This window comes from Octopus sinensis, linkage group LG4 (assembly GCF_006345805.1).
Source record: "Octopus sinensis linkage group LG4, ASM634580v1, whole genome shotgun sequence".
Taxonomy (NCBI): domain Eukaryota; kingdom Metazoa; phylum Mollusca; class Cephalopoda; order Octopoda; family Octopodidae; genus Octopus; species Octopus sinensis.
In genome coordinates this window covers 155730003-155750924 of record NC_043000.1, presented here as the reverse complement: position 1 = coordinate 155750924, position 20922 = coordinate 155730003, and the positions used below count along the sequence as shown (strand labels likewise).

Below are 20922 nucleotides of genomic sequence, written 5' to 3'. Positions count from 1 at the left end.
TTTGAAGAGAGTGGTGGTAATGGGATACGATAATGGTTTCTTGATATTATTCAGTTATCGTGCTTTGCTTTTGTTGTTATTGAAGACATGTAACAAGTGCTGATTCGGCGCGAGATAACTTGGTTGCACGTAGATGAAGTTTGGTTGCCGAAAGGTAAAGAAAATGAAGAGTGATACAACCAACGTAGAGGTGGGCGTTGTTAATATCAAGTAGGTCGTTGATGTACCGGGAGAAGAGCGAGTGGGACAAAACCGAATCCTGAGGCACATTCGAGTTACTAGAGTGGAGGTCAGAAAGAGATCGTAAAACCAGATTTGCAGGAGTAGAACTCCAGTAAATCTGATTTTACAAAAGGCATACTGGCAGTCTCTCGGAGGAGTGAGAAAGAGAATCAGGATTTTGGTGAAGGTTGTTGTTAATGGCATTGTCTGTCACGTCCGAGAAGTGAAAAGAATAGGACGATAGTTGGTGGAGTGAGGGTAGGATTGTCTTTGAGAATAGGACACACTTTAACGTGTTTCTAAATATTGAGAGATACATCCAGAGAAAGAGAGAGAGAGAGAGAGAAAGAGAGAGAGAGAGAGAGAGGGAGAGAGAGGGGGAGAGAGAGAGTTGAAGAACTTCAAGAATACAGGCGCTAGATATAGAGGGTATTTTGAAGGTAATGGAAGGAATATTGTTGAAGTTAGTGGTCACCTCGAGAGGTAATATCGCACTTGGTGTCCATGTATGTATGGAAGTGATACTAGTGAAATGGATCAAGATAGTTCTCAAGAAGATCCATTCTGTGCGAATGTGGAGACTTTCTCTGCGAGAATACCAGTCACAGAACTGTCATTGTTGAGAAGTCGGTGTAAGAGGATACTTCAAAGAGCTGCGTGAGAGATGTGAAAGGACCTTGGAAGACGAATTCTAACTATTTCTGATGGCTCAGGGTGAAGCACATGTGCTTCCATAAATAGCTTTAATAAAATTGACGGAGATACGATCATCAGGGTGATATGAAATACCACAGATTCCAGGTAGTGTGTGTTGTGTAGTACATAAATATGTGGGGAAAAGGCAGTTTGGGGACGACCCAATATGTGGAGTGAAAGTTATAGCCTGATAACGATTGAGTTTGGAGGTGAGAAAGATATCAAGGATGTTTGGAATGTTTACTCTTTACTCTTTTACTAGTTTCAGTCATTTGACTGCGGCCATACTGGAGCACCGTCTTTAATCGAGCAACTCGACCCCAGGACTTATTCTTTTGTAAGCTCAGTACTTATTCTATCGGTCTCTTTTGCCGAACCGCTAAGTAACGGGGACATAAACACACCAGCATCGGTTGTCAAGCAATGCTAGGGGGACAAACACACTCACACAAACACACACGCGCATATGTATATATACATATATACGACGGGTTTCTTTCAGTTTCCGTCTACCAAATCCACTCACAAGGCTTTGGTCGGCCCGAGGCTATAGTAGAAAACACTTGCCTAAGGTGCCACGCAGTGGGACTGAACCCGGAACCATGTGGCTGGTAAACAAGCTACTTACCACACAGCCACTCCTGCGCCTATGTTTGTGTGTCGTTCAGAGAATAAAGTATGAAACATGTTTACGATGGGGAGTTGAGGCTGTCAAGAGACTCGGATTCTGTACTGACACTATCAGTATAGGATGAGTTTGAGCGTCAAGAAGAGTGGTGAGCGTTGAAGTCACTGAAGGTGTTAACTTCAGTGTGGGTTCAAGTAAAACACATGTACACAATGCAGGAGGAAATATGGTCGTAGAGTTGTGGTTGATTCGAGGGATTTGGAGCAGCAAAAGAAGTGGGTAAGATACTTCCACCTACATGTGTGGGTTGCGCTTTAATAAGAAACGATACACGGGCGGCGATAAGGCGGCGAGCTGGCAGAAACGGTAGCACGCCGGGTGAAATGCGTAGCCGTATTTCGTCTGCGGTTACGTTCTGAGTTCAAATTCCTTTCGGGGTCGATTAAATAAGTACCAGATACGCACTGGGGTCGATGTAATCGACTTAATACGTTTGTCTGTCCTTGTTTGTACTCTCTGTGTTTAGGCCCTTGTGGGTAGTAAAGAAATAGGTATTTCGCCTGCCGCTACGTTCTGAGTTCAAATTCCGCCGAGGTCAACTTTGCCTTTTATCCTTTCGGGGTCGATTAAATAAGTACCAGTTACGCACTGGGGTCGATGATATCGACTTAATCCGCTTGTCTGTCCTTGTTTGTCTTCTCTGTGTTTAGCTCCTTGTGGGTAGTAAAGAAATAAGAAACGATACATGAGGTCTAGGTTGGACCGGAGTTACTGAATATTAAAGAAATGGTGCGAGGAGAATTGTGCCGTGAATTTTGCTTTAATTTCGATATCTAGTGAGGTGAAAAATGTTAGGAGGTTGTGATCTCTACATTCTGGAAGTTAAGTATTGTTGCTAGCCAAGGTTGTAGAATAAGGAATTGAAAGCTTTATTTACTGTTCAGTTCTATTACAGTAAGACATGTTTATCGTGTCTTGGGAATAAGGAACAACAAAATTTAATTGACTACGTCCAATAAAATGAGACTAGTGGTCTCGTAAAACGGACCGCTCTTGTTTCGTGTGTTTCGTTGTCCAAGATTTGATTATTATCGATATTCTTATAAGCATATTGTTGTCGTCGAAAATTATGCTGACGATTCTTATTTTAGGATGTTAATAATGTTACTATTATAATATAAATAATCGTTTTAAATAATCATTTTACTGCTGTTATTAATGTTAATGATGCCGAATATATCATTATAAACGGCGGTGGATTGGCAGACGGGTTGGATTAAAGAATCGAACAGAATGCCAATTGGTATTTAGTCAGGCTCTTTTACGCCTGGAGTTCGAATCCAGCCGAGGTCATCTTTGTCTTTCAGCCTATGGGCATCGAAGGCAATGACTAAATCCTTCTAATCAAAATTACTGGCTTTGTGCCTTTATCAGAAACCATTGTTGTTGTTGTTGTTGTTCTCCTGGATTTTCTATAGTATGTCAGTTATTGTAGCTATAGTGGATTATCTTAAAAGATATCCAGCAACGCGGTCAACAATTATCTAGTGCTACTCTGACTTCTTACATCGAGGAATTGCATCTCTTCATAGTATCTTTCTTTTTGCTTACAACTAAGGATACTGGTAAATTATGATTTTATATATATATATATATATATATATATACATATATATATATATATATATATATAAAGGAGTGGCTGTGTGATACGTAGCTTGTTTACCAACCACATGGTTCCGGGTTCAGTCCCACTGCGTGGCACCTTGAGCAAGTGTCTTCTACTATAGCCTCGGGCCGACCAAAGCCTTGTGAGTGGATTTGGTAGACGGAAACTGAAAGAAGCCCGTCGTATATATGTATATATATATGAGTGTGTGTGTGTCTGTGTTTGTCCCCCTAGCATTGCTTGACAACCGATACTGGTGTGTTTATGCCCCCGTTACTTAGCGGTTCGGCAAAGAGACCGATAGAATAAGTACTGGGCTTACAAAAGAATAAGTCCCGGGATCGAGTTGCTCGATTAAAGGCGGTGCTCCAGCATGGCCGCAGTCAAATGACTGAAACAAGTAAAAGAGTAAAAGAGTATATATATATATATATATATATATATATATACATACATACATACATACATATATATATACGTACATTTTCTAGAAGCATATGGTTGTGTCAATGTCTACATACCAAAGCCTAGGCGCTTCAGTCTATGAGCGAATACTCTATAGACTGGCTGTGCTGCGAACTGGCTGCTACACTTAAATGACTAAAAAACAGATACATACAAAAACAAAAAGAAACATACACAAAAGATAAATCGTGTGTGTGTGTGTACATGCACAAACACACACACATATATATATATACATATATACATATATGTATATATACATATATATATGTACATGTATACACCCTCCAACTCCACCCCATATCTATCTATCTATCTATCTATCTATCTATCATCGATCTATCTATCTATCTATCTATCTATCTATCTATCTATCTATCTATCTATCTATCTATCTACATATATCAAGAGAGAGAGATATATATATATATATATATATGAAGAGAGAGAGAGAGAGAGAGAGGGAGGGGGGATTATTCCTTTTAAGGTTCACAGGACTGCACATGATTTTTTCACTCCCGAGTATTCTTTCTCCATGCTTTATCCTGATTTCATATTTTCAAATTAAGAACACAAACGATAAATCCCTGCCTACTTTCACCTCTCTGACCCGAGTAGAGTCTCACGTGCATATCGACAAAAGGTGGGAAGAAATAAGGCCAAGTACTTGACTGAATATTAATAGAGTCATTTGTAGTTTGAAAGAGTTTTTGTTGCAACAAAATGTTTAATAAAGAAGATGCCAACTCAGTTGGTTAACTCGCTATGAAGAGAGAACAATATTTGAGGATTTGGTTTTCAAGAAATACAATATGAAGCATTCTGTGTTTTCAACAATGACGAATTCATAAACGAAATATTTTCGGGTAACATACATTAAATGAAGGCTTGTTGACAGACGTTAACAGTGATTAAAAAGATTGAGGTATTTCATTATTGAATTATTTACATTTTAGTTAAAAGAGAGAGTGCATTGCCTATGACATTTTTGCAGAAACTCTTAGATTTATAAAATAAAAGGGAGCAAGAATCTAAAATTTACAGTGTGCCGTGACCGGAAGCAGGGCATGAAGATGTCGGGTTACGCTCAGGGTTGAGAGAAGGTCCAAATGTACGCAACTGAAAAGTAGATTTCGGTAAAGGCTCGCATGAATCAAATGGTGAAACCGGGTAACAGATTTAGTATATTATCTTAGAGCAGGAAGAGTCCTTCCTTTCGACTAACCTCCACATAGATCCCACCGACCCAATTTCATTCAAAAGGCGTTAATTGACCTAAATTTATGGTAGACGTTATTTACCCAATGTTTCGCACAATGAGATCGAAGCCAACTCTACCTCACCTATGCCCGTATCAACCATGGCATGTAAAGTCATTTATAGTTGTCCGTATCTCATTGGAGAAGATCACAGGTGGGCTAAGTTAGTGTGTAATTGGGTAATTAACCGAAAGGTTTGCAGTCACAGTTGGACGTCTCTTTTGTCAGAGTGTCTTTTCCTTATTAATCACCAATAGTTTTGGTAGAATCAGATCAACTTGAAATATGTTATTCTACTTTACATTCCAGGAGTCCCTTGCCATTGACAGCTTTGACCAAAGTAGTGTTGTTGCTTTTTCAGTTCGCTAAGACGTTGATTGCACATGAAACAATAAGGCAGCACAATTGATCTTCCACCTGCGCATGAAAGATCTACTTGTTATTCCCTGACAGGCACGTTTTTATGCGTATGGTTGCATCCTTAACTTCTCAATAAATTTTCTCAATAACATCGTCGAAATGAAATACTTCTCTAAATTAAGGGTAAGATAATTCAAGGATTTCAGGATCCTTTTAAGTATACTGAAATGTACCATGGTAGTCGGTGAGCTGGCAGAAACGTTAGCACGCCGGGCGAAATGCTTAGCGGTATTTCGTCTGCGGTTACGTTCTGAGTTCAAATTCCGCCGAGGTCGACTTTGCCTTTCATCCTTTCGGGGTCGATAAATTAAGTACCAGTTATGCACTGGGGTCGATGTAATCGACCTAATACATATGTCTGTTCTTGTTTGTCCCCTCTATGTTTAGCCCCCTGTGGGCAATAAAGAAATAATTATTATTCTTGAACAGAACCAGAACAATCATGTGATACATCAAGAAAAGGCAGAACATTGCATCCTTTCTGCTTATGAACAGCTTATAATCAAAACTCTCGAGGTTAGGACTCAATATTTCATGATCTTTTAAGGACACACGCACACGCGCGCACACATCATCAGTTGACTATGAGTCAGAAATAGTTGCATAATCAATATAAGTAATAGAGCGGGTGCATTTTTCTATCGTTAGTCAAGATATTATTGGTTATGACCGGCTTACATGCCTGAAGACTCGTCAATATTGCTTAGTGGAAATATTCAGTGCGAAACGAACGGTGACATTTTGACGAATTATACGCGGCGACCAGTAATATATTGTTTGATCAAAAACTCGACTTCTACCCAGAGCAGCCGTTGTTGACTATCTATAAGACAAAGGGGTCCCGTCCAGGTAGAAATATATGCGCCATCGGGAAACCGGCGCTGTGAGTCTATATAACTCGGGAAGGAGCTTTATCCTATTTTGTTTCTTACCCATCAGCTCAACCTATGATCGAAAGCATTTCTGCCATGAACTCTCCATCTTTTTAGATGTATCTACGACCACAGTATTCCATTTGCTTTTCTTTGCATCAAGTGGACTTGGCAATTTCCCTTCATAGCAAAATACCTTAATGCTGGTTTAGTTTGAGCCAGACGAGATTTCGGATTTCAATCGAATAAATTGTGAACAAAATATAATCTTCTTACACAAACATCTATAGTAGACGACACACGCACACAAACACCGGTTGTCAAAAGACAAAGACACACACACGCACTAACTATATTTTATATATATATATATATAAATATATATATATATATATATATATATATATATATACAAATTGAGATAGGGGTTGTAAATGCAACCCTCCATGGGATAACATATATCCAATATACTGCTAGTGAAGTACCCAACAAAGTTAATACATAAATGTTAATGATTGCGATGCAATCAATTAATTTACTGTATTATATGGGCAAAGGAGATGTATTTCTCCATTTTCTCATCTTGTATATATATATATATATATATATATATATACACGTTGGGTTCCTTTCAGTTTCCGACAACCAAATCAGCTCACAAGGCGTTGGTCGGATCGAGGCTATAGAAGAAGACACTTGCTCAATGGCCACGATATCGGATTGAACTCGAAAACATATAGTTGGGAAACAAACTTGTTGCCACTTACCACACAGCCACCACGTCTGCGCATATTTTGTACGATACTCTTGTTCTTTTAATTTTCAATATATTTTTGATTTTCAACGTATTTGATTGTGGCAATTTTCGAAGTGTTGTCTTAGAAGAAATGAAAAATTGTAAAGTACGAACAGAAGTAATCGTATTAACAACCAGCTTCTTCTCATCGTTATCAATGTGTCTTTGCTTTTATTAATGTGCTTTTACTTGAACAACCATCACTGCAACTAGCAGTTGCTGCACTACCTCCCCCCACACACACCACCACTACCTTTATGACCACTACCACGTTTCATAAGCGATACCACTGCCCAGACCGGTACCACAACTATCACCCCCTTCGTCCTCAATGTTAGCGCTTATATCAACATCACCAGCTTAATAGCCACTACCGATACCACCATCAGCTCCAACACCACCATCAGCTCCAACACCACCATCAGCTCCAACACCACCATCAGCTCCAACACCACCATCTGCTCCAACACCACCATCTGCTCCAACACCACCATCAGCTCCAACACCACCATCTGCTCCAACACCACCATCTGCTCCAACACCACCATCTGCTCCAACACCACCATCAGCTCCAACACCACCATCAGCTCCAACACCACCATCAGCTCCAACACCACCATCTGCTCCAACACCACCATCTGCTCCAACACCACCATCAGCTCCAACACCACCATCAGCTCCAACACCACCATCAGCTCCAACACCACCATCAGCTCCAACACCACCATCTGCTCCAACACCACCATCAGCTCCAACACCACCATCTGCTCCAACACCACCATCTGCTCCAACACCACCATCTGCTCCAACACCACCATCAGCTCCAACACCACCATCAGCTCCAACACCACCATCTGCTCCAACACCACCATCTGCTCCAACACCACCATCTGCTCCAACACCACCATCAGCTCCAACACCACCATCAGCTCCAACACCACCATCTGCTCCAACACCACCATCAGCTCCAACACCACCATCTGCTCCAACACCACCATCAGCTCCAACACCACCATCTGCTCCAACACCACCATCTGCTCCAACACCACCATCAGCTCCAACACCACCATCTGCTCCAACACCACCATCTGCTCCAACACACCATCTGCTCCAACACCACCATCTGCTCCAACACCAACCATCTGCTCCAACACCACCATCTGCTCCAACACCACCATCTGCTCCAACACCACCATCAGCTCCAACACCACCATCTGCTCCAACACCACCATCTGCTCCAACACCACCATCTGCTCCAACACCACCATCTGCTCCAACACCACCATCAGCTCCAACACCACCATCTGCTCCAACACCACCATCTGCTCCAACACCACCATCAGCTCCAACACCACCATCTGCTCCAACACCACCATCTGCTCCAACACCACCATCTGCTCCAACACCACCATCTGCTCCAACCACCACCATCTGCTCCAACACCACCATCTGCTCCAACACCACCATCTGCTCCAACACCACCATCAGCTCCACACCACCATCTGCTCCAACACCACCATCTGCTCCAACACCACCATTGCTCCAACACCACCATCTGCTCCAACCCACCATCTGCTCCAACACCACCATCAGCTCCAACACCACCATCACTCCAACACCACCATCTGCTCCAACACCACCATCTGCTCCAACACCACCATCTGCTCCAACACCACCATCTGCTCCAACAACACCATCTGCCTCCAACACCACCATCAGCTCCAACACCACCATCAGCTCCAACACCACCATCTGCTCCAACACCACCATCAGCTCCAACACCAACCATCTGCTCCACACCACCATCAGCTCCAACACCACCATCTGCTTCCAACACCACATCTGCTCCAACACCAACCATCAGCTCCAACACCACCATCTGCTCCAACACCACCATCTGCTCCAACACCACCATCTGCTCCAACACCACCATCTGCCTCCAACACCACCATCTGCTCCAACACCACCATCTGCTCCAACACACCTCTGCTCCAACACCACCATCAGCTCCAACACCACCATCTGCTCCAACACCACCATCTGCTCCAACACCACCATCTGCTCCAACACCACCATCTGCTCCAACACCACCATCTGCTCCAACACCACCATCAGCTCCAACACCACCATCAGCTCCAACACCACCATCTGCTCCAACACCACCATCTGCTCCAACACCACCATCTGCTCCAACACCACCATCTGCTCCAACACCACCATCTGCTCCAACACCACCATCTGCTCCAACACCACCAACACCATCGTTCCCACCTCATACCAACACCTTCAACCATTATCACTACTATCGCCATCTAAACCCTAACTAAATCATTACTAACTGCCGCCACCACTAGCACCGATCACCACCACCACCACCACCACCAGAACAACAACAAGAAGCAACCATTTAAAAAGGTATGCATCACGCGTTAGAAATACTAGAATAAGGCCATTATTAATTACTAGCAAGTAATAGAAGAAAACAAAGTTTGGTCAAAGATTGTTATATATCGATCAGTAGTAACGAAGCTTTTCAGGCTAACACCACAAACACCAAGCTGTTGAGGATGAAAGAAGAGACAGATGCACACACGCATGCACTTATATGTATGCATATGTGTTTGTTTATATATGTATATATATATATATATATAGAGAGAGAGAGAGAGAAAGGGGGGGGAAGAGAGAAATAAAGAGAGAGATTTATTCTTGTATGCATTATATATATATAGATCTATACATCTATCTATACACACACACACACATATATGAATATATATATATATACATACAAACACATAAGTATAAATATATACAATACATGCATGTATATATATATATGCATAATACATACTTATAAGTATAAATATAAACCATACAAATATATACAATACATGGATATGTATATTATGTATGTGTGCATGTATGCATGCATGTATGTATGTATGTATGTATGTATGCATGTTTGTATGTTTGTAAGTATGTATATATATATATATATATATATATATATATATATATATAGTACAATGAGGAGAGAGCGAACGAGGGAGAAAGAGAGAGAACAAGGTGAGGCATCTGAAACAAAAAGAAAAATTGATTTCAAAAGACAAAAAGAGCTGGGAGAGAAAGCAGAAAGATTAGAGAGAGAGAGAAAGAAATAATAAAAAAAGGTAACGAGGGAGAGAGAGAGAGAAAGAAAGAGAGAGAGAGAGAGAGATGAGAGAGAGAGAGAGAGAGAGTGAGAGAGAGAGAAGAAGAACTGAATGACATAGAAGAAAGTAAAAAGACGATGGAAGAGATGGGAGATGTATGGAGCGAGAGAGAGAGAGAGAGAGAGGAGAGAGAGAGAGAAGAGAGAGAGAGAGAGAGAGGAGAGAGAGAGAGAGAGAGAGAGAGAAGAGAGAGAGAGAGAGAGAAGAAGAACTGAATGACATAGAAGAAAGTAGAAAGACGATGGAAGAGATGGGAGATGTATGGAGCGAGAGAGAGAGAGAGAGAGAGAGAGAGAGAGAGAGAGTTAGTACGGGTAAGGAGGAAAGATATGACAAAAGTGAGACGTTAATGGAAAAGGAAAATTGATCGGGAAAGACAAAAAGGGAGTGAGGTAGGAGGGAAAAGAACAGAGAGAGAGAGATGAGGGAAGGAGAGTCCGAGAAAGACAGAGAGAAAGATAGAATAGGAGAGAGTGTGAGAGATAGGGAGTTTTGGGGGAGGGATAGGGTTTGTGAGTCGTGGAGTAAAGTAAATGATCTGTTTTAGATTGGAACAGGTAGAAAGAGAGATATGTAGGGAAGGTGTGTGTAGTTTATGTAGAAAGAATCAATCAGGATATTTTTTGACGTTCATTTGATCGATTTCACCAAAGCTGCAGACAATCAATTGGAGACGTTTAAAACAAGAAGACAATCGCGTGGAATATAATACTTCTGTCGGTAAGCAAGAACAGATCACGTGATTGTGAAAGGCTTCACAGAAACAGTTTAGGAATTACTCTCTCTCTCTCTCTCTTTCTTTTACTCTTTTACTTGTTTCAGTCATTTGACAGCGGCCATGCTGGAGGACCGCCTTTAATCGAGCAACTCGACCCCGGGACTTATTCTTTTGTAAGCCCAGTACTTATTCTATCGGTCTCTTTTGCCGAACCGCTAAGTGACGGGGACATAAACACACCAGCATCGGTTGTCAAGCAATGCTAGGGGGACAAACACAGACACACAAACTCGCATATATATATATATATATATATATATATATATATATATATACATATATACGACGGGCTTCTTTCAGTTTCCGTCTACCAAATCCACTCACAAGGCTTTGGTCGGCCCGAGGCTATAGTAGAAGACACTTACCCAAGGTGCCACGCAGTGGGACTGAACCCGGAACCATGTGGTTGGTAAGCAAGCTACTTACCACACAGCCACTCCTGCGTCTGTTTCACAATTATATTATAATTCCAAGTCGAAAAATAAATAAATGAAAACAATAAAAAATTACAGAGAAACAATAACAAAATCGATACGAAATCAGACACACACTGATTACACACACACACACACACACACACACACACGGGACTCACCCACGCCACAATGCGCACGCATTTACACACAGAAGGGGATGAATTGGAAAAGTCTTTGGAGCATCAGATAAAATGCCTCCAGGCATTTGTTCCAACTTCCCGTACCTTTAGTTCAAATCCCGCTAAGGTCAAATTTGCCTTTTATCCTTTCGGGGTCAATTATAAATACGAATCAAAGGTTGTGGAGTGGCGGCGGAAGTGTGAGAACGTTGGCTCAGATGCCTTGTGGTATTTATTTCGGTTCTTTGCGTTCTGAATTCAAATACTGCCTTGAACAATTTGACTGGTAGACTTAATCGTTCGCTCACGCGGTTTAACGCTGCCACCTAGGATCTTGCTTGCTTTTTTAGTGGAGTCCATTATGTTGCTAGTATTCGGGTCAGGTCTTTCGTTTTTAGAGTATCTTCTTCCATCACTTCCACCAGCCTTCAAGTATCTATATGGAGTCGTGGGTACTGTCTTCTTTCTTACGAAAATGACACTAGTGGCTGTGTGGTAAGTAGCTTGCTTACCAACCACATGGTTCGGAGTTCAGTCCCACTGCGGGGCAACTTGGTCAAGTATCTTTTACTGTAGCCTCGGGCCGACCAAAACCGTGTAAGTGGATTTGGTAGACCGAAACTGAAAGAAGCCCGTCGTATATATGTAAATGTATTATATATTATATATATATATATTATATATATATTATAATATATATTATGTGTGTGTGTGTGTGTGTGTGGTGTGTGCGTGTGTGCGTGTGTGTGTGTCTGTATTTGTCCCCCCAACATCGCTTGACAACCGATGCTGGTGTGTTTACGTCCCCGTAACATAGTGGTTCGGCAAAAGAGACCGATAGAATAAGTACTAGGCTTCCAAAGAATAAGTCCTGGGGTCGATTTGCTCGACTAAAGGCGGTGCTCCAGCATGACTGCATTCAAATGACTGAAACAAGTAAAAGAATACACACACCACAATTATAAAGACTTAGGTACAAATATTTACACTCTGTCACAAGCCGTATTTTCCGGCATATAAGTCGAATTGTTCAGACGGAAATTTACAGCCAAAACGGTAGGTCGACTTGTATACACTACTACCTCGACTTTGGAAGACCAAAAAGTCCATGTGAAATGCTTTAACAGTTGGAAAGATAATGATGAAGTTTGAATGTTTACATTACATTGTACATTACGATCTGTAAGCCGAAAAATATGGTACATATATATAATGCACGCACAATCAAGTACAAATAGATACAATTGGAGAATAAAGTAAAATACAATGAACCATACACACACGCACACACACATCCAGATGCATATACTATGTTTGTGTACGTGTACAAGTATGTATGCGAAAGTGCATGACTACGAATTTCAAGATACTCGACATATACAGAGGTTAAACATTTCCTGAACGCCATCACCTAAAAGGCATTCGCACGAAGCTAATAAATAATTCAAAGCAACAAAAAGGAGCAGGAAATTAGGCGCTGCTGAATGTTAGTTATATAAAAAGGACATATTGCTATGAAATTAATGACGAAGCTTTTAATGGATATGATATCAAATATCACAAGTGCGATCAACAGGTCTTCGAAAGGAATAAGAACTTCGTAACTATATCTTGTGGTCGGACTACTTGCTGCCCTTTTGGTGTGGAAAATTGGCGTTTATAATAAACAAATGGCAACAGGGATATTGCTAAACGCTGGTGAACTGGCTAAATCGTTAGCACATCGGATCAAATGCTTCACAATATTTCTTTCGGCTCATTACGTTCTGTGTTCAAATACTGTGAAGGTCAACTTTGCTTTTCGATTTTTTTTCGGGGTCGATAAAATAAAGTAGCGATCAAGTACTGGCGTCTATGTAACCGACTAACTCTGCCCCATAAAATTGACTGGACCTGTCTCAAAATTTGAAGGGCCAATACAGAAAATGTGCCATTTAGATCAGTGCTCTTCAAAGTGGTGATCCACGGACCGGTGCTGGTCCGTGATCAGCTGCCGGTATGCTGCGAGTTTCCAGGAAAGAAAGAAACATTATAAAATGCTTAAGTAATATTGTATTATTTGTTTAGGATCTTTTCGGTTTTTAACATAATTTCTAGGTAACTAAAAAATTTTAAACTTCGTATACTGGTAGAATGTGTTTATAAAACATCTTTTTCTCTTGGCTTTATTGAGAAGATTCTATAGTTTGTAAGATATTTGTTGTTTTTTTCTCTTCAATTTCTGCAATTTCAATCAATCAGTGACGTTCATTGAGGTACAAAACATTCTGTGCCGTATGAATAAGTCCCTCGTTTAAGAAACAGATAGGGTTTATTTACATTCGTGAAGAAAAAAACATACCCTTCCCCCACCCCTAATCCTAACCCTAACCCTAAGCCTAACTAACCCTAACTATAAAACAGATTGAAATGCAATAGATCGATACTAGGGTCATAATTATGGGTGACAATTTCATATGACACCGCTAGAAAAAACTGCCGTTCAAACCGAAAAGATCCTTTGTTTACAAAATAAATATACGATTAAAAAAAAAATTGTGAACTTTTATTATATTCATTATATATATTGTTTCCGGTATAAATTAATATTACTAAGAAATATTACCGGTCCCTGGCACATTGGAAAAAAACCCCGGTACGCCACATCAGATAGTTTGAGAAGCACTGATTTAGATGATATAAATGTAGTTTATTTATGCCTTAAGTCTTTGGTCAATATCGGACTTTGCTATATAATATATGCATCATATAAACATATAAACAGAATACAAGCATCTTATTTTCCTTCCTAATTCTTTGATTCATTTTACTTGACTGCTGTTAATTTCCGGTATGTGTAGACAATTTTAGTTGAGATGCGAGGATGCTAGACCGGAAACCCAGATCTTTCTTACACATATTTTAACTTTCGTACATTTTGTCTTCTGCCAAAGATTTGTTTACTGTCAACTTATTATTTTTTTTGCTAAAGTATCATTTTTCTACATTTTTTTCTTCTCTTGTTTACGTGTTTTTATTTTCTCCGTTGGTCAGCCAACTTGTGATTCCTTCAATTCTTTTCACAGAACAACAAGGAAGCAGGAGAAAGTAGAGGGATGGAGGGAGTGTAAGTTCAGTGAGAGAGAGAGAGAGAGAGAGAGAGGGAGAGAGAGAGAGAGAGAGATGGAGAAATAGAGAGGAAGCCAGAGAGAGAGAGAGAGAGATGGAGAGAGAGAGGACGAAAAAAGAGGACAGAAAGATAGCAAAAGAATTAGTGAGAGATTTGTGAGGACGAGAGAGAGAGAATGGGTAACAATATAATAATGAGTAATAATCCATTCTACAATAGGCACGAGGCTTGGAATTTGGGGGAGGGGGTTAGTCGCTTACATTGATTTCAGTACTTCACTGGTACTTAACTTATCGACCTCGAAAGGGTGAAACGCAAAGTCAACATCAGCGGAATTTGAAATCAGAACATGAAGACAAATGAAATGCCTATTTCTTTACTACCCACAAAGTAGTAGTAAAGAAATAGGCATTTCAAGGGGCCAAACACAGAGAGGACAAACAAGGACAGGCAAACGGATTAAGTCGATTATATCGACCCCAGTGCATAACTGGTACTTATTTAATCGACCCCGAAAGGATGAAAGGCAAAGTCGACCTCGGCGGAATTTGAACTCAGAACGTAGCGGCAGACGAAATACGGCGATGCATTTCGCCCGGCGTCCTTACGTTTCTGCCAACTCGCCGCCTTAATAATGTGTAAAAAAGCAAGGAGAAAGAAAGAAAGAAAAGAACTAAAAGAAACAAAGACAGAATTGAAGGGAGAGGAGTGAAAAAGAAGAGAGAGAATAAGAGGATAGAGATCGTGTGAGACACTGTGTGTGAAAAAGAGAAAGAGCAAAGGTAAGGTAGACAAAAACAAATCGGTAAAAGCAAACAAGAATACGCTAATAATTTTGACTGTATTTATCAAATTAATATTTTTATGACAATTTCGGGGGCTGGAAACTAAATCCGTCTAAGAGAGATTTAAACCACAGGAAGATAGTTTCAAATTTGCTACTGTCAGACAGAAGCCCCAGCAACAATAATGAGCGTATTGTATACAATACACAGGTGCACTTCAATTCAGCGGAAAAGAATTAAAAGAGGGGACAGAATGCAACATTATACGTCAAGTAAAGAAAGACATTAATAAAAGCTAAAAGTACATAGATAGAACACAGGGTACAACACAAGAAGACAGAAAAGTGAACAAGGAGTGGCTGTGTGGTAAGTAGCTTGTTTACCAACCACATGGTTCCGGGTTCAGTCCCACTGCGTGGCACCTTGGGCAAGTGTCATCTACTATAGCCTCGGGCCGACCAAAGCCTTGTGAGTGGATTTGGTAGACGGAAACTGAAGGAAGCCCGTCGTATATATGTATATATATATATATATATATATATGTGCGTGTGTGTGTTTGTGTGTCTGTGTTTGTCCCCCTAGCATTGCTTGACAACCGATGCTGGTGTGCTTATGTCCCCGTTACAAAAGAGACCGATAGAATAAGTACTGGGCTTACAAAAGAATAAGTCCCGGGGTCGAGTTGCTCGATTAAAGGCGGTGCTCCAGCATGGCCGCAGTCAAATGACTGAAACAAGTAAAAGACAGAAAAGTGAACAATAAAAGAGCGATAAAGATGGAAGTGTGCGTAGGTACGTCAGGATTAGTGTCGGCGAATTTCGGAAAGCATAGAAATTTTGAAAGTTGCAGTGTCCTGATAGCTAACTGCCGCGGAGAGTTTATTCCTGTTTTATACTCAATATTTCATTTTAAAAAGAATGGTCGTTGATTATACCACTGCGGTCACTGTCCAGCTTAGAACTAATTGTAATTTGTATTCAGTTTTAGAGGTTTACCTAGTATCACAAGCACTGCATTGAACTTTTAAACCTAATTTTCTTTTCCTTTTTACCTGTAGGCAATGATGTGTAGGTTACTTTATGAATAGCAAGATTGCATACAGAAATGCATGTTGTAGGACAATTTACCAGGTCGAAAAAAGTAATTCGTGGAATATAAAGTTAAATACGTGTGGACTTTCACAATACAGATTAACAGCGTACGGAGAAATATGAAAGCGAAAACTATCTCACGTTGATAGATAATTTCCATAATTGGCAGGTGAAATGTTGGTAGCTTTACAAGATTGAAGAGGTTATAGATAAAGGATTATCAACGAATCGTATCCGTTAACCTCAAGCTGACCTGAGATCGCTAGGTTTTTCAATATTTGAATATATCAAATTTTACATTCATTTATACGTTTACAAGTTACAGAAGTGTATCCATTAATGGTGTTACAGTTGCACAACAACAGTTCTAAGACCATAATGAAGGTTTCTTCCACAGGCATAAAAGAAGAATACAGCCGATTAAACTGACCTCTGTGCATTAGTATATTTATTTTATAGATATAACAAAGATGAAAAGCGAAGTTAGTTCCAGTAGTATTTGATCACTGAACGTAGAATGACGAAGTTAAATAGTGTAATGCTTGAATCCCGATGTTCTAACGTATTTATCTTATCTGCCAATTCACAGATTCTTTTTAATACAATAACAATAAAGGATTAACGACATCATGTGATTTTTCCTATGGAGAAATGTATATATACTCAATCATCATCGGTATAGTACTTATTATATTATATTTGTGAAAACTTAAACGTATGAAAATTAAATTGATGACTTGAAACATTCTATTTAAGCTGTTGTAATACTCAACACTAGAGAAGGCCTGTGGCCCGTCAGTCCGGAAGTTCCCTTCTGTCTGTAGTTTAGGCAGGCTCCACCACCCATCGCCAGCTTGCCAAGCTTGTCTCCACTTCAACATGTTACTCATTTTTGCTCGCTGATTGGACTAGAGTCACATGAATGAAATGTTTTGCTCAAGGACACAACTCATCTCCTAGTCTAAGAATCGATTCCACAACCTTGCGATCATGAGTCCAACATCTTAACCACTAAGCCGCGTGCCGTCACTAAGCAGTTGTATTGGGCAAAAGAGGAAGTAGGAATTTGCCAAATATATAAGAAAAAATTTGCAAAGAATGCTAAAACATATGTAGATCAAAACTATGTGAGGTAGAAAGAGAAAGCATGGAAGTAAAAATAGGGAGAGAGGGGTAATTGAGAAATAAACAAACAGGTGAATACATACATACATATGAGAGAGAGGTAGAGAGAGAAAGAAAGAGGAAGATCAAAACAAATTATCTTGAGACAAGTTCAGTTAATGAGCCTTCCTAACTAATAATGTTGGTGCTAACGTGTTGATAGGTACATTGTAACCGAAAGTGCACCTCTTCCATCAAAGTCAGACCTTGCACAGCTCCTGAAGGAGATGAATAAGCTAAGTCTTTTACTTCCGTCACCTGATCTGAAAACTTGAAAAGAAAGTGTAAGACAAGGAGAGGAGAGGAGAAAGAATTTTTCATTAGTGTTTTTTTTTTTGTCTTCAATAGGGAATTGATACAAGGTCGCACAGCCTGCTGAAAATTGCAGTTAAATTATTTTCAGTTATACCTTGCCAACTTAAATAAAGGCTATATTGAATAACATAATACCTTATATGCAAACAAGGTGATAATTTCCCCTTGGAACACTTTCTTCATAGTATTTGTTTTACCAAGACTGATCAGGGAACTCACAACAATAATAAATTCGAAAATGAGCCAAGAGAAATTATTGAGAGCGACTGATGCATATATTAAATACTATACAAAATAGATTCTTAGAAATATTACATTTCTAAATGTCTCAGGGAGATTTATACAGTAGCAGCACGATAAAGTGATGGTATGTTGCCAACTTAATGTGGTAGTCCCATGAAAAGGAAGAAAGCTACTGCTATTTAGCCCTAGGAAACACCGTTTCCATTTGACCATGACACATTTTCTGGAACTGCCACATTAAGTTGGCAACATACCATCACTTTATCGTGCTGCTAGTGTATAAATCTCTGAGAGATTTAGAAATGTAATATTTCTGTTTTCGAAATCAGTGAATGTATTTCACTTGAAACCTATATGTTTTCAAAGGCGAATAAGCATCGACAGCTACCAAGCCACTTTTTTTGTTGTTTTTTGAAGAATTCTAGCCGAATTTTTTGTGCGAAACCACGATTGTTGGGTGGTAGTGAATAACTGAGAAAAATGAAAAGTTATGCAGAAGCTACTGGAGGTCGAGTTACCCTAGACCCACGTGTGCTGAAGCCGGAGATGATACAGTGGAATAAGGAGCTGGTAAACAAATATTATGGTATGGTAAAGAAAGAAGGGTCAAATATAAAAATGACCCTGCCAGAGGAGGAAAAAGTGAAAAAGGAAAAGAAGACGGTCATATTCAGAACATTTTCGAATGAAAATAGAATTGAACACGCGCCACAGGAAGAGATAGAAGAAATTTTGGAAGAAAAAATAGGAGACAGCATAACAGTTTTTACGAGATGAAAGAAATTTGCGTCGATAGAGGTAGCCTTTTTATCAGAAGAGGAGGTGAAAAAAACTTCCAACAGGCTGATACAGGGAGAAAAATGGACTTTGATGCCAAACCGTTTGGGCAAAAGAATTGTTAGAATTAGGGTGGGAAGAAATCCCACCTTCGATAGATCCGAGTGGATAATAGCCGCAATTTTCATTCAAAGACGAGGAAGGAAAGCGAAGACGCTTGGCATGATAAGCCGAACCCAACAAGTGAAGTAATGGGGCTACGGATTAGAGATAATTTGCTCTGTGAGCCCGAAATATTACGACGAAATACCTGAAACTTTAGAGCTACCAAATGAAAAAAGGCTGGAGATAATGTTGGAGGGAAGACACTCCCCCCCGCCCCGCAAAAGTGTTACGGATGTGGTGAAGGAGAGCACTTGAGAAAGAAATGCCCTAGAGTAGCAGTGGAAATAGTAGAGGAGAGTATTCAGGCGAATATAATGGTAGAAAAACAGCAGAAACAGAAAACAGAACACGACGGGAACTTTGCGGAGGCGAAAGCCAGAAAAAGAGAGAGAAGGAAGTCACCGACGATAGTGGAATTGAAGAAGTACAAAGCAATGGAAGAGGAAACCCAACCCACGACGAGAAACGGAGAAGATTTACTAGTAAGGTCACCAGTAAAAGACTTACAAGTACAGAGTCATTCGGACCAGCAGACACTGAAACGCATAGGCATGCAATAGCACACAAGTAATAACGAACGGAAACAAGATAACCCATAATTGCGGAAACCTAAAGACATAGACATACAGACGAAACACGCAAAATTACAGTCAAACGAACACACAGACACACAAATACATGAACACACGGACACACAGATACAATCACACGAAAGCCAAAAACTGCAGAAATATAGAGACAAAAAGCGACAACATGCAAAACACAAACAAAAAGAAAATTTATAGTGAAATATAGGACATCCCGAACTTGAAAGAAATTCAAAATTGAAAGACATTGTGAATGATCGAACCGACTGAGGCCGGAGGTAGATGTTGAACCTCGCACCTCGGTGGTGAAATATGCGGACGAAAAGAAGATGAAGTTGTAAGTCGTGATTTATTTTAGAAACTGTGAAATATTTCTTTATTGCCCACTAGGGGCCAACATAGATGGGACAATACACACATGCGGGGACAATCAATAAATGAAAGAGTGGAATAGTAAAATTATACAATAAAGATGGAACGACCACCCAGCCCTGCTCCGGGGTGGTTGCGTTATTTCAATTATTTCAACAGTTCTTTTCAAAATAAAGCTCAACTTATCATTTTATATAGTTCTTAATTTTCTCATAGTTCATCACTGGAGCGCTGGGTTCGAAATTCACCTCGGGCCCCAGTGGGTTTATATGTGATGGGAAAGCCTCTTTTAACCTTCTATACTTACCTTTTTCCATCAAAGTCCATCTCGTCTCCTTATCGTAACCCACCGAGAGGTCCACTTTAACAATGTCTTTGATTTTAGTTATTTTCCTTTCTATTTTTTGTGTTATCTGATATGTTATCAAATGTATTCTGTTCCTGTGTACCTCTTGCGTCCGTATGTCTGCTCTTTTTTTGTTTTGTGACTCTGTATTATCATGTGTCTGTAGCTGTATGTCTGTGTGTTTATTTGTCTGCGGGTCTGCACGTTTGTGTGACTGTAAGTCTGTATGTGTGTCTGTGCTTTCAGGTTCTGTGCTTTTTGGTTTCTGCAAATCTGTGTTATCTTTTACGCTTCCGTGTGTATGTATGTCTGTGTGTTTATGCCTCTGTAAATCTGTCTGTTTGTGCGATTGT

At 40.1% G+C, this 20922-nt stretch overlaps 1 long non-coding RNA gene across 1 annotated transcript; it reads right to left on the bottom strand.

Annotated features, from left to right (window-relative positions):
- Window positions 1–3119: 3119 nt before the first annotated feature.
- LOC118763297 lies at window positions 3120–20487 on the bottom strand. The gene is made up of 3 exons (XR_004999048.1): window positions 20406–20487; window positions 14221–14226; window positions 3120–3130 (listed from the first exon to the last, which is right to left on the bottom strand). It is a non-coding gene; the product is annotated as an uncharacterized LOC118763297 (long non-coding RNA).
- Window positions 20488–20922: the final 435 nt, after the last annotated feature.